At 40.4% G+C, this 15547-nt stretch overlaps 1 long non-coding RNA gene across 1 annotated transcript; it reads right to left on the reverse strand.

Moving 5' to 3' along the window:
• Positions 1-1364: 1364 nt before the first annotated feature.
• On the reverse strand, positions 1365-7356 carry LOC115030632. The gene is made up of 3 exons (XR_003836237.1): positions 7204-7356; positions 4479-4671; positions 1365-1404 (listed from the first exon to the last, which is right to left on the reverse strand). It is a non-coding gene; the product is annotated as an uncharacterized LOC115030632 (long non-coding RNA).
• Between the last annotated feature and the right edge of the window lie 8191 nt (positions 7357-15547).

Consider the following 15547-nt stretch of genomic DNA (forward strand, 5'->3'; position numbering starts at 1 on the left):
ATATATATGTATATATGTGCATATATACATGTATGCACATCTATATATAACAATACTTTCAAGGAAAAGGAGGTAATCAGCTTAAGAGTAGGGAGGCATGGCAAGGGTTAGAGGGAGGGGACCTGGAGGGATTGACAGAAGGGAGCGGGGGAAGTGAAGCAATTCTATTTCAATTAAAATATGTTTAAAATGATCTACTTTATTTATTTTTTTTAGGCTTCTTGTACTTTATTTGAGTTATTTTCAAATGACAGTTACAAAAGCTTTTAATTTTTATAATACTCTTCATAAGAAAATAAAGTTTAAATAAAAATACATTCTCAGCAACATAGAGTCACTATATTATGGTCTGATAACTTGCATTTACAAACTAGACACTGTACAAACCAGTATTTACTAGCAACATATTAATTCCCAAGTTAAAAATGGAAGCAGGTAATATCAACCAAAATCAGTCATTTAACTCTAGAATGAGTTTTGCATTTGTCACATAGGTGGGGACACTAGAAAGAACTGCAAAGTCCATCTTTATAGGCTATTCAATAGTACTTAAAGCAATTTAGAAGGTGTGTTCACTTAAAAGGAATGCATTTTCTAAAACCTAGCTTGAATGAACTTTTCCAGTAAAAGAATGCAATTTGGCCTTGGAGAGATAGACAAACCCCAGCCATCAGTCACATGATGTTTCTTGTTGGTAAAATAAGAGCCCAGTTTTGATGCTTAGCTATTACCCGTGATATTAAAAACATAGTTCTTTGGTAAACAAAATAGTTTGATTTGATAAATTATATTCCTGGGAGTAAAAACAAAAAAAACAAAAGAACCCAAAACTTTTGCTGTTGCCCAGTGTCTTATCAGATGATGATTTAAAAGAAAGCTAAACAACAGTAAAATGATCTACTTTAAAAAATAAATAGTTCAGTAAATATCTGATACGAAGGAAGATAGTAGAACAGCTTTAACCCCCACAGCTACAAAGCAATTTCTTCAATTGCAAACTTCTTTCTATTCTTATTTTACATGTGATCTCTATTTTTATTTTCAATGTGGCCAAAGGGAATAAATAAACACTAAGTAGCTTCTAATGGGAGAATCTGAGGGTCTTCTGAAAGATCATTCCCAAAGGGAGATTTAAATTATAGCTAACCCACTCCTTAGTGTGTAGGATGTCATGAAGATTTCCACATTGTGGATTAGTGAACATTGTTGGAACCTTCTTCTTGTTCCTTTTCTTCCTCCTCTCCTTTTTCTTCTTCTTCCTCTTCTTGCTCCATCTCTTCTTTTCCTTCCTCTTCCTCTCCCTCCCTCTCCCTCTTCTTCTCCTCCTTTTCCACCTCCTTTTCTTGTTCTTGATCTTGTTCTTCCTTTTCTTCATCTTCTTCCTTCTTTCTTCCATATGCTTTTCTAAACAGAACAGAAGGTATTCCATAGAAATACCCATAAGGCTTTTAACTAAAGCTCTGGAACAAATAAAAAAAATAGGTACCGGATCATAAGACTGTGTTTGGCTGATGGTATGTGTCACCGGACGTACCAAGAAGGAGTCTGGGATATTATAGAGTTTTATCTTAGATTAATGTGGGGAAAAGGTTTGGATGGCAGAATAATGCAGTGAAGTTGACCATCAGGGCAGAGTAAGATGAAGCCTAGAAGCATGAGATAAAAATTTGGAAATGAGACAAAAATCAGCTACCAGTATTGATATAATGATTGAAGTCAATTGCAAGGAAGGAGAGTAGATTAAAAATTAACAAGATGGGCTGGAGAGATGACTCAGTGGTTAAGAGCACTGACTGCTCTTCTGAAGGTCCTGAATTCAAATCCCAGCAACCATATGGTGGCTCACAACCATCCATAATGAGATCTGAAGCCCTTTTCTGGTGTGTCCAAAGACAGCTACAGTGTACTTAGATTAATAATAAATAAATCTTTTTAAAAATTAACTAGACAATTTTGAGATTGAAGATCACATAATTCAACTAACTAACACCATGGTGAACTGGAGAATGGCTTAGTTGTAAAGAGCACTGACTGTTACTCCAGAGGGCATGGGTTTAGTTTCCAGTACTCACATGACAGCTCACACCTGTCTTTAAATGCAAGACCTAGGGATGTGTCACCCTCCCCTGGCTTTTGTGGCACTTGGCATGGATGTGCTAAATAGATATGCATATAGGTAAAACAGTTATACACATAAAAATAAAAAAGATAAGATAAAAACATCAGAGCGGGTAGAATCTATGAGAAAGTAATTGTAGTTAACAGCCAGAAAGAAGCGGATAGCAGAAAAAGGATGGAACATAAAACTAAATAAGCAAACAGTTGAAAGAGTTAGGAAACGGTGGAGACAATGCAAAGCAGTCAGATTAGAACTAAGTGTTACTAGACTTTAAAACTGAGTATTGGCTGTCATTTATGAAGACAATTTCAATGTAGGATTCATGTAACATTCAGAGCATTGTGTGAGACATCTTTTAATTTTATGGGTAGGAAAACAGCCCAAAGCATAAATCTTGACTAAGATCAGGAAAAAAATGTTGAAAGCTGACCTGAAACCCTTGCTTACCCAATGTCATGACTCAAACTCGTCCACTTCTTCAAACTGAATATGAAAATCTGGCTTAACTGAGATATAGTATTGACTACAGTTTTGATAAAAATATAAACCTTGGTGAGGGGGCGATAACTTAATGGGTAGAGTGCTTATTATGTAACTGTGAGGATCATAAGCCACCCGTAATTCTAGGAGACAGAGGGAGGTAGATTCTAGGGGCTTGTTGATCAGTTAGTCTGCTGGAAACAGAGTTCTAAGTTCAGTGAGAGACCTTGTTTCTGATAAGTAAACAAACAAACAAACAAACAAACAAAGGGTAGACAACCATGGGGGAAGGGAAAGACATCTTGGGGTCAACCTCTGGCCTCTACCACACACTAATGGGAGAAAGATATTTGCACACATACATATGTATGTGTGTGCTTACATATGGACACCTCTCCCCCCCCCCCCNCACACAGACAGGCTTCTTAACATCAAACGATAAAATACTTACTATAAGGGACAAAATAGTAGAGATGTAACACAACATATGCTATAAATTTTCTTTCTTCAACTCCCTACCTACTTAAGTCTCCCTCTCTTCTTTCTCCCAAGTCAGCTAGCTTTCTATTACTGTAACAAATACTGGAGAGAACAGACTCATTTCAGTTAGCAATATTGATAGTTTCAATCAGTGGCTCACTGGCCACGTGGTCATCTCATGGTCAGAAAGCGAAAAGAACAGGGTCAAGGAAACCAGTCCCCTTCAAGCATGTGCCCCTAGTGCTTTGAAGACTTCCTCCTCACTTACTGTAGCGATGGGATTTCTAAGGATTCCCACCAACACTGCCATCTCTGGGCTAACCCTTAACAGATAAGCCCTCTGGGGACAGTTAAGGTCCAAGCTACAGCATCATCCTAATTCATTCTTTAGTTGACTGATAATATTACAACCATAAGTGAAGCTTTACAACATCAATGGGCATATCAGAGTTCCATTTTTCAAAAACAAGCTTTTTTTTAAAAAAAATTTTAGAACTACAGGCCGTATCAATCTTCTAAAATAGTGTCTCCATAAAACTATAATCTTTAAGTTGACTGATAGACCTTTTTTGTGTCTTATAAAACATAATTGGCAAGATCAAACGCAACAAGAGTTTAATAGTCACCTTTACATCTAACAGATGCCTTGTTAGCAATGCAAGATTCTAGTTCTAATGCCAAACAAGCCAGAGCAGAGCCAAACACTTTAAAGAGACTCATCCTGTGATTCTCTTCTAATAAACATAGAGGTTTGCATCCCCTAAATGCTGTCAGAGAGCAAGCAGTATTTCAGAATAAAGTCTTTGGCAAAGTAAAGGAAAGGCTTGTAGCAACCTGAGAAAGCACACTCTCTTGTAAGTCAAAGCATCTGTGAATCGCATGTAGAAAATTCAGCTGGCTTTTGTTGTATACAGTGGAAATTTGTATTAAACAAAGGAAAGTAATTGGCACCATTTGAACCCATTGTTATTCATGTTTACTGCTTTCATACAAAGCCATATTCGCAGCATCTACTGACTTTCTAACCTAGAAAGTTCTTGCTATAATATTTTGATTTACATATATTGCTTTTAGAGTTAAAGGACATCATTATTTGGAACCCCATTTTAGAGGACACACAGTAAAAAGAAATACATAGAGTCAGAATTATGAAATGAAGGCAGTAATACCGCCCTATTTCAGTTGTAAGTTTTGATGGCACAATTCAGTGTTTATCTCCTTTGCATTACTATAGCAACAATTCTGTTGAAGTTACATATTGGCAGACATTTCTTAGTAGAACAGAAAAGAATTTCTTTTGTCTATGCTGTAGTGGTGAGTTGAGAAATGACTTTTTTTTGCAAAATGATTTGATATTTTTGCTATTCGGAGACAGAGTTTTATGCAGCCTCTTACTTACTGTGTAGCCAAGGATGTCCTTGAACTCCTGGTTCTCGTGTTTCTGCCTCTTCAATGCTGAGATCACAGACATGTGCCACTAATTACAGCTTCTAAAGCAGCTTTTAAAAATCCTTCTGCTGGTCTGGAAACATGGTTCAGTGACTAAGAGCATTGGCTATTCTTCCAGAGAACCCAGGTTTAATTTCCAGCACCTACAAGGTGGTTCAAAACCATCTGTAACTTCAGTTATAGGGAACCTGACATTTTCTTCTGATCTCCATAGGCACCAGGTATGCACATGGTGTATAGACATACAGGTATGCAAGACACCCATACACATAAAATAATAATAATTAAGAATTCAAATCCTTTTATCTTGTATATATTCATATATGTATGTGTATTGTATACACACATTTGCATGTCCAATTTTGTAAACATTAAAAGCCATCTTTTTTCTTAAATTAGATTAAAATAGGACACTGATTCACAATCTTCTTTTCAAATTAAGAGGAAACAAATGGAGGTAGAATCATTTAATATCGACCTGAATCACTTGTGCTATTTTAAAGTTGTCTGTATGGAATTTCACATCAAATAAGCAGGAAAACTTAGCTGCTATTTACCACTTATACAGGAGAAGAGAGAGGATTACAGAAGATGCTTTGCAATTTAAAAGAGAAATTAGTTAGAGCTTGACATGAAGAGAGTGGAATGCTTATAATCCCAGCTCTCAGAAGTTAGAGTGGGCAAGATAAAATGGTTTAAGATCAGCCTTGGCTTCATAGTAAGTTCAAGGCCAACCTGGGTTATGTAAGACACTGACTGGGGGAAGAAAGACAAAAACAAAAACATCAGATACACACAATCTTAAAACTCAGATATTAGTCAGCAATGTACACTGATACCTCAGAAATCTAAGAAAAACAATAACAATAACAACAACAAAACAGAAAACCAGTTCATAACAGTCAAAGCTAGGCTGATTCTCATTTCTAAAGCAAGGGACTTCTTTATAGCATTTTTAGATATTTTAGATACTTTTGTTTCACTGTTTTCATGAACACTTTGATTAATCTTATTCCCATTTTATTCATTGTGGTCCTAGGGTTTTAACCCAGGGTGTCACATATGCTAGGTTAATGCTCTACCACTGAGCCATAACCATCCCTGGAAATTAGCCTATTCTAACTACTTATCCAGAAGTTTTCAATGCTTTCTCCTTACAACATTGAGTCTCTTCAGAGATACAGATTTTTGGTGAATACTTTCTCAGACTCATATGATAGAATGAGAGTGTTAAAATATCTGAATATCTTTAGGCTTGTGAAAAGAGTGTATTTATGGGGGGGGATGCCTCAGCAGTTAAGAGCACTTGCTATTCCTACAGAGGACCCCAGTTGGATTCCCAGCTCCCATACAAGGGCTCAAATCCATGTGTATCTCGTTGCAGGAAATCCAATGTCCTTTTCTGGGCCACTACATGCATGTGGTGTGGATAGGGTCATACACAGACATCTTAAAGTAAATATACAAATAAATCCAAAAACCTCATTTATTTACAGTGACAATGAAAATAGGAAACTTGTAAAAAAACAAACAAACAAATTTTAAGTTATTGTTTCAAAGTTTTAAAAGATATTTTTTAAAATTTTAAGAGATTTTATGAATGTGAATGTCTTGACTACACATGTATAATCATACCACATGCATACGTAGTTTCTTTAAAAAAAATAAACACGCTAGTTTTTGTATATGGGAGAAATGATACTAAAGTTTGGTTTTAAAGAATTGTCTTTGTCTTTGGTCAATACACTTAGTCATAGACATACACAGGTGTGCATACATGTCTGTATGTTCAGTTTGGGAAATGTTAAGCCCCATATTAATACTTAAACTATATTAACACAGGGTAGTAAATCTTTACCTGCCACATTAAACAAATGGTCTCTAATTTTATGATACTGAATATGTTTATCTGTTGAACAAGTATGAACTGTTGACTTACTCTGACAAAAGGCGTCATGCAGAACAAAAGTGCTCAGTGCACTTGAGACTTCAAGACTCATTCTTACTCTAGCTATCAAGACTATTTAGCTCTAAAAGAAAAATACACAAACAAATCAAAATCTGAATGCCAATGAATTACAAAACCCTCTGGTTAACTGGGTTAGGGGCAAAGGTTACTCCATTGGCCACAACTGTCTGAAAAGAACCCAATATGTCAGGTTAACCTCCTAATGGCCTCAGGGTGACTACCAAGGTTCAGTGGTTTGTTCTTGATGTGCAGCCAAACCATTGGGTTATAGTGTGCCATTTGCTATCTGTGAATCATTATGATGAATTCAGAAGTAGAAAGACAGAAAGTAAATACAAGCCTTGCCTGTGATGCATTCGTGGAAGAAAAGGGTGGGAAATGCGGTGGGTATCGGGGCTAGAACAGGGAGAGTACTGAAGTCAAGCAGCGTCTCTCTAAGGAAGTGAGAGCTGTGGAAGAAATAGCCAAAGAACCACCTGCGCCTCCACGTAAGGGGAACAGAAAGTGAGGAGGCGGGAGGTGAGGGGAACAGGGCCTTAGAAAGGGAGCCCGTTAGCTCTCTCGTGGGGAACTTTTTTTTTTCTTTCCTAAATTGGATCACCCAAGTCTACTAGTTCTTTGCTATTAAACAGGATGACCAAGGGTATTGTGAAGTAACAGACCCTCCCCAGCTCTGCCCCTTTGGTCACCGGGATTTGTCACTCACTGTGCATGCCTGTCTCCAGGCTGTTGCTGTATCTCCAGCCCTCCAGGACCCGTGCTGATGGCGCAGTTTCAGTGACAGAGAGAACCTAGAAAGCATGGTACACTGCGTGCAGGCTCTTAAAGCTTCCACACGAGTCACGTCACTTCCACCCACATTTCATTGGCCAAAGCGGTTACTTATCTCAAATCGTCAAGGAAGTATAATTCTTGAGTGTGGCTGGAAAGAGAAAGGGGTAGATTGGGACAACCTGACCAACATGGCAAACTGTTGAAGTAGGAGTGTGTGTGTGTGTGTGTGTGTGTAGTGCTTGTATCCAGAAAGAAAGTCCATTATTATTTTAATCCAATTCTCAAGGGATCCGTGATAACAATTAGCAACTCTTGGACCAGTTGAGAGCTGTCATGTGAATAGATACTTATTTTTACAAGGCAATTTGCACCCTGAGTAAGAAGCTAAAGTGATTCAAGAGTTGTGTTTTTCATTGCGTGACTGGTGATAAGTCAAAAAGTTGAGAAAATGGATAGATCAGAAGGTAGGGGCCAGAGTGCATAGCATAGCATAGAGTAGTGGCTTAAAGATACCCAAGTCTGAGGGGGAAGTGATTGTGTTAGGAGATCTTAGAAGAGACTGGGGGAAATGGTGGCTGATACTCTAGAGAAGTTGTAACGTTGGGCACTGGAAGAGGTAATGCTTCTCTGACTTAGAAGACAGGGATGGAGAACCAGGCACCCTCAGGCAGCAGCTCACCGATGAAGAGGAACTTCTTTGTCTGTGATGTCTGAGCAAGGTCATAGTTCAGATGAGATGATTGTACTGCATGTCAATATCATGAAGTGGCTACAGAGGGACAGTGAAATGGAGCTCACTGAGAGAAAAAACATAGGACTTCCCATAGGACAGGGGCTAAGCTGGTGTCAGGCATTCCAGTAATTGGCTGTAATATAGATGTGTCCGCGTGTCGGTAAACAGAATTCTGTGAGTTCTCTCTATCCAAGGAAGCAGGAGATGAGAAAGCATTCTGATCAATCTAGGCCAGAGAATTAGCAGGGCAGGAACATTAACATGCTTTATATATAACTGAAGTTGAAGACTCTAAATAAACAGTTTATTTCATTTTAATTAAAGAACCAAGTGGGGTATATGGGTATAGCTCAGTGGCATATACAACCTTTGTTTTACATGCGGAGCTCCTAAGTTTGGTCTCTAGCATTGTGAGAAATCCAAACAGATGAACTGAAAATTAGTCAATAATGGTACAAAGAGGCTGGCTTCATCCGCCTATGTTCTGGAGTTCTTGTTCATGGACTACAGGTTTTGCTCCTTGTACAACTTGCCTTGAGCCAATGATTTATGTAGACAGTATAACCATGGGCAAGCATGAGAGCCTTAACTTATTTATTACTGCTTAAGTAAAATTAATCATGTTTCATCCACATGAGATTTTATATGCTATGAATACTCCCCTTGTTCACTAGTAAAAACTCTGGCAGAAGAAAAGTAAAAGGAAAAAAAGAAAGAAAGAAAAAAAGAAAAAGAGAAAACTCTAAAAATATATTTACATAGCCAGACACAGAATTGCTTAGCTAGGCATCTTGCTATTAATTAGTATGTTGTAAATTTTGCTGCCTTGGCTGATACTAAGACATGGTATTTAGAGGAATCATTAATGAAGACAAAAGAAAAACATCTGGAGTAGCCTAGCTCCACTATAGACCCTAGGCTGAACTAACATTATATCACATTTCTCTTTCCCCAATTTGCCTGCCAAATTCCTGAATTAATGTACTACCCTCCATTTCGGCAGGATTCCATCACAAGCATTTGACACAAGTGGGATCACTCTTTGATTTTTTTTTTTGTTTTTTTGGACGTTGTACATCGTGGTGCGCACTAGGCTCCGCACCACGATGTACAACGTCCACAAGCAGCAAGCATTTGACACAAGTGGGATCACTCTTTGATTTTTTTTTTTGTTTTTTTTTTTTTTTTTTTTTTTAAATATTTTTATTACATATTTTCCTCAATTACATTTCCAATGCTATCCCAAAAGTCCCCCATAGCGCCCCACATGCTTCTCCTGCTTGTGGACGTTGTACATCGTGGTGCGCACTAGGCTCCGCACCACGATGTACAACGTCCACAAGCAGCAGGGTTCTGGTTAGTACATCATGTTGTTCCAACAATAGGGTTGCAGATCCCTTTAGCTCCTTGGGTACTTTCTCTAGCTTCTCCATTGGGAGCCCTGTGATACATCCAATAGCTGACTGTGAACATCCACTCCTGTGTTTGCTAGGCCCCGGCATCGTCTCACAAGAGACAGCTATATTTGGGTCCTTTCAGCAAAATCTTGCTAGTGTATGCAATGGTGTCAGCGTTTAGAAGCTGATTATGGGACGGATCCCTGGATACAGCAGTCTCTAAATGGCCCATCCTTTCATCACAGCTACGAACTTTGTCTCTGTAACTCCTTCCCTGGGTGTTTTGTTCCCAATTCTAAGAAGGTGCACAGTGTCCACACTTTGGTCTTCATTCTTCTTGAGTTTCATGCGTTTATCAAATTGTATCTTATATCTTGGGTATCCTAAGTTTTGGGCTAATATCCACTTATCAATGAATACATATTGTGTGAGTTCTTTTGTGATTGTGTTACTTCACTCAAGATGATGCCCTCCAGGTCCATCCATTTGGCTAGGAATTTCATAAATTCATTCTTTTTAATAGCTGAGTAGTACTCCATTGTGTAAATGTACCATAATTTCTGTATCCATTCCTCTGTTGAGGGACATCTGGGTTCTTTCCAGCTTCTGGCTATTATAAATAGGGCTGCTATGAACATAGTGGAGCATGTGTCCTTTTTACCGGTTGGGACATCTTCTGGATATATGCCCAGGAGAGGTATTGCTGGATCCTCCGGTAGTACTATGTCCAATTTTCTGAGGAACCGCCAGACTGATTTCCAGAGTGGTTGTACAAGCTTGCAATCCCATCAGCAATGGAGGAGTGTTCCTCTTTTTCCACATCCTCGCCAGCATCTGCTGTCACCTGAATTTTTGATCTTAGCCATTCTGACTGGTGTGAGGTGGAATCTCAGGGTTGTTTTGATTTGCATTTCCCTGATGATTAAGGATGTTGAACATTTTTTCAGGTGCTTCTCTGCCATTCGGTATTCCTCAGGTGAGAATTCTTTGTTCAGTTCTGAGCCCCATTTTTTAATGGGGTTATTTGACTTTCTGGAGTCCACCTTCTTGAGTTCTTTATATATATTGGATATTAGTCCCTTATCTGATTTAGGATAGGTGAAGATCCTTTCCCAATCTGTTGGTGGTTTTTTTGTCTTATTGATGGTGTCTTTAGCCTTGCAGAAGCTTTGTAGTTTCATGAGGTCCCACTTGTCAATTCTCGATCTTACAGCACAAGCCATTACTGTTCTATTCAGGAATTTTTCCCCTGTGCCCATATCTTCAAGGCTTTTCCCCACTTTCTCCTCTATAAGTTTCAGTGTCTCTGGTTTTATGTGAAGTTCCTTGATCCACTTAGACTTGACCTTAGTACAAGGAGATAGGAATGGATCGATTCGCATTCTTCTACATGTTAACAACCAGTTGTGCCAGCACCATTTGTTGAAAATGCTGTCTTTCTTCCACTGGATGTTTTTAGCTCCCTTGTCGAAGATCAAGTGACCATAGGTGTGCAGAAGATTCCATAGAGAACATCGGCACAACAATCAAGGAAAATGTAAAATGCAGAAATACGGGATCACTCTTTGAAATGGCTGTGGATGCATGCTGAGGTCAGCATGCCTCTGATGGCAACTCTGCCCTATCAAACAGGGTTTCTTGAAAGCTTTCATTTTATTCTCTGTTTCTTCCGAGTAGAGGTCTAACCTCTTCAGCATCTATAGCTGACAGATGGGTGGAGCTAGCAAGCCACACCTGATTATTTGGAATTCTATTTGAGGCTGAAGTTAGATGTAACTTTTTACATACTTCCTTAACAGGAAGAACTGAGCAGGAGGCAAAGTCGTTCAGGCTGTAAACCGAGACTGTTGTTGCGAATGGCTTTTCCCCAGAAGACCTTCTCTCTCAGAATCGCAGTTGTTGATAACTAGCAGGTTTTATCTCCAGGAACTAAGATAGTTTTTCTCCTCGCTTCTGGTCTGCCAACTTGTAGACTTGTCTTCAACTGAGGCAAGGCTGCCAGATTGAATACGTGGAGAATCCACTCAACTCTATTTATTTTAGAGTATGATAATTTGAGGGAAAATTTAAATTGTCAGTTTTCCATTACACCCTGCAGCTCCCAGGGCTGGCTATCTTCTCAGACCTAAAAACATACTTCTGTGGGAAATTGTGTAAACAGATGGAGAAGCCAAGAAGAGAGAGGGCTGCTGTCGTGCCAGGGGCCACACATTCTGCTCAGGGAAGAGCCAGGCACCTTGGCATGACTGATCTGTCTCCAGGTCTTCCTTCTTTAGTTACCTAGCGTGTGCGGATGGTAAGGTGCCATAGCAAGCACTGAGCAGAGGTTTGAGCACACAGGGGTCAACTATAATCTTGAGGTGGCCACGTATTGACCTGTGGTGAGTAAGTCCAGAGAGGCCCGGGGACTTTGAATATTCTAAGGGCAAGGAATCTGTCCCATTCATCTTTACAGATGTGGTGCCATGCCCAGTATCTGATATACATACACCCCATAACCCAGTCTATGATTAATAAACTCAGAAGATATCCAGCTCACTGTAAAACACTGCTAGGCAATATCACTTCTCTCCCCAAAATGCTCCAACAGCAAAGCCCTGACAGAATGGCTCTTTCTGCCTATGTGGTGGCATTCTCTCTGGTTCCTGCCAACCCCCACATACCTCCTCTGCCTCCTTTTGGGCACCCTAGTGGGTAGCTCCTTACCCTGGCTTTCTTTATATGTCTGGACTCACATTCGGCATTCCTAAGGGATCACCCCCTCCATTTCTTGTTACAAGACAATATTCAGCTGTCACTTTTCATGAGGCCATAGTCTCATTGACCCCTTTAAAATTGAGATCTGCTTTCTGTTCTCTGCCCACCCACACTCTGAACTCCCCTAGCCTGCACTATTTCCTCCACGACACTTATCCTCTTGCAACTGTAATCCGGTATTTAACTATTCACTACATTGATGGTTTGCTGTTGCCTTCCACCTTGCTAGCCTGTAAGCCTGTGAGGAGAAGGCTGCTCTTGGCTCTTCTTCACTGATACTTCTAGCATTTTCTCCAGTATCAGACACATCACAAATACTTCTTAAATAATTATTGAACGAGTAAATGAATTAAGTGCAACCGGTGAATCAAATAAGCAGATGCATCCAAGGGCAGAGGAGACGAGCCTTTAAAGGTAGGCATGAGGATGAAGGGACCACCAGGTGTGGTAAATTTATAGGCCAACTGTTGTTTACATAATAAGAAGCCCTTTCAGTTAATGATGAATTTGGCCAGTGTTCAGAGTCAAGCCTATAGCTGTAACTGTCAAGCTGACTTGTTAACTGTGTGCTTCAGCCTCTGGTGAATTCGGACAGAGATCTCAATGTGTGGGTTAGTATGTTTCCCTGTGTGACACATGAGCTTCTCCACTAGAAGTACTTATTAAGAAATCTGATGGCTAAGCTCTAGTTGGCTTCTAATGGTTGCTAAGGAGTAGATGCCCTGGTGGCTTGAATGCATGCCAAAGTTAAGGAGTGAGGAATATTGTGAAACCTTCTGAAGAGGTAGGGTGTAGTCAAACAGGACTTTCTTACGCTGGTGCCAAGGTTTCACAAGAAGTTCGCAAGAAAGTGCTCTGTTAATTAATTAAAGTAGCACTGAGTAAGATTGTTTTGGTGACAGTAATTAAAAGGCTGATGTCATCCGGAGTTTCCAGGAGTGGGGCGCGGTAGACATCATCTCAAACATTCTACCGTGGGCAGCTCTTCAGGTTCTTCTTTCTTTTGGCAAAGACGTTCTTTGCTTTATCTTTAAAGGAAAAGACTATAATAGCTAATTCTTACTTTAGCTCCCTACAATTCTGTTTTCTCCCTTATTAACTTCCCTTTAGCTAATAATGTAACTAGGCTTTCCACATCCCTGAGGAAGAAATAAGAAATAGTATTCCTGTGTGTCATAATTCCTGGTGTGCAAAACTGCAAAGAGAAAGGTTCCTTGGTGTGTGTGTGTGTGTGTGTGTGTGTGCGCGCGCGCGCGCGCCATCCAGAATATGATACAAAGAAGCCAATATATAGTGTACCTGAACAAAGCTACTTGCTAAAGCCAAATTGGGCAGGTTTGTGAGAATTCTGTCTTCTGTATGAAGCCTTATGAGTTAGTAGGATGCACACACATAAATATTTCACTGGTGCAAGCGCTCCTGCTCCCTGATTCTCCCATATTGATTACCACTAATCTATCCCTTATGTCGCTTTCCATTCCTGTGGAAATAAGATAGGTATGTGCCTGGAATAAATAGCCTTCTCCCCATTTGGAAACCGTGCAGGGTCTAGAGCACATTACAACCTTCCCTATAATGGAAGTACCCACACGCTGGCAATTGCTGTCTACAGACGTAATGAACCAAGTGGGAGGTAATGAGAAGTGACTGTCACGCCATCTCTGGGGCCCAGTTTCTCCTGCTGCACAATTACACTGTGACCCCAGAGAAACTGAGAAGAGTGCAACATTCTCTCCTTTCCTAATGATCTTAAAATCAGCCTTAGCTTATGGGATGCGTGCGGAGGGGCGAAAGCGGCAGTATCACCCATTTGGCAGTCCAGAGGCTGTGCGGGGGGTGGGGGGTGGGGTGGGGATGTATGCTTGCAGCAGAAAGGAAGCTGTCTGTCCCTATACTCCTGCTTTTCTCTCAGTGAAGACTTGGTCTCTGGCTGGAGTGATGCCAGCTAACAGGAGGCTCCTTTCCTATTTTCCCTGGTGCATCTTTGGAGCCGGTTACTGGTTACTTGTAGAAGTGGAGAATGTGCGAGTGAAAGTGTTACCCAGAGCCACATTTATGTTTCAGTGATGTGTGTTTCACCTTTAAGAGGCAGGAAAATCTTTTAAATAATGATAAGTGTAGTGAGAGCAGTTGCTGGACCCCACACAGCCCCAGTCTCATCTCTGTATTTCAGGGAGAACCTTGATTACCACACTGTGGACTGGTCCTTCAAGTGGGGAGTGGCAAGGCTGAGGAAAAAGGTAGAAAGGGGCACCTACTGAGTCAACTTCTCCTGAGAGAAACTGCGAAGAAGAAAGTGCAAAAAGGTGGAAGGCTTTTAAAATTCCTCTCATTGTCTTCCTTCTGCTTGGGCCTGCCCACGCTCTGGGGGAAGCCTGCCAACTGCTCACTGAACAGTGAATGGAGACAAGCAGGGCTGCTTGTATTGCTCAGCAAGGGAAGAATAGAGGCATGGCTGGCTGCTGGCTGGACCCGCACCACTCTCCTCTCTTCTGTGCTTCTGCCAGCAGAAAGCCCCCAGGTGGCACAAGGGAGAATTAGTGTGCAAATCTCAGGATCTGCTCATTTCTCACCACTTCCTCAGTTGACAGTTCCACAGAGCTCCTTCACCTTTCACCTCCCATTTGAGATAAGGGCCCCTCTCACCAGGGGAAGAGGGAGTTCAACAGGGTTGTGCTGACTGGCTTGTGACTTTCAGGTCTCTCTGACTCCAGTGTATTTTCAACCTCCCTGATAGCAGTTCCATCCTTGGATAGCCTTTGACACCTACCTCTAGTCATCTTTTATGGCAGGCTTGGTTTGGAGTTGGCAGAAGAAGGTAGAAACTGATCCCTTTTTATAGAATAGGTCCAAAGGTATGCCATTAAAAAAAAAAAAAGGAAGATGACAACAACATAGTTAAATGGAGTCTCTTTCTCTACTTTGCTAATAGATAGTACTTCTTGAGGAGTTACTATGGGCCAAATAATATTCTTGGCATGTTTCATTAAATCCTGTCATTTTTATTTTATAGAGAAAGGAACTGAGGCACAGGGTGTCCAGAAAGCAGGAAGTAGACCCTGAATCCGTACTTTATGTACTAGGGCAGTTTGCTTTACAAAGCTCCTTAGTTATTTTTGGATTCATTCAATAAATAGCACAGAAACACCACCACCTTAATGTCACTTTCTCTGCCAGAGTTCCTTACCCTTGTGTGTCCTGTGACTTCCCAACTGTCTTGTCCATGTGAAGCAAATGCAAGGGCATCGTCATCAGGAAATTGAAACACACATGGATCCAGAAGTGACAGTTTTCTCTGCAGAGGATCAGGTGGTAACATAGTTTAGGCTTTGCATGTCCCATGGTCTCTGCCTGAGCGAGGCAGAAAGTATCCAGAAACAGCACATAAA

The sequence above is a fragment of the Mus caroli genome, chromosome 3 (genome assembly GCF_900094665.2).
Source record: "Mus caroli chromosome 3, CAROLI_EIJ_v1.1, whole genome shotgun sequence".
In the NCBI taxonomy this organism is placed as follows: domain Eukaryota; kingdom Metazoa; phylum Chordata; class Mammalia; order Rodentia; family Muridae; genus Mus; species Mus caroli.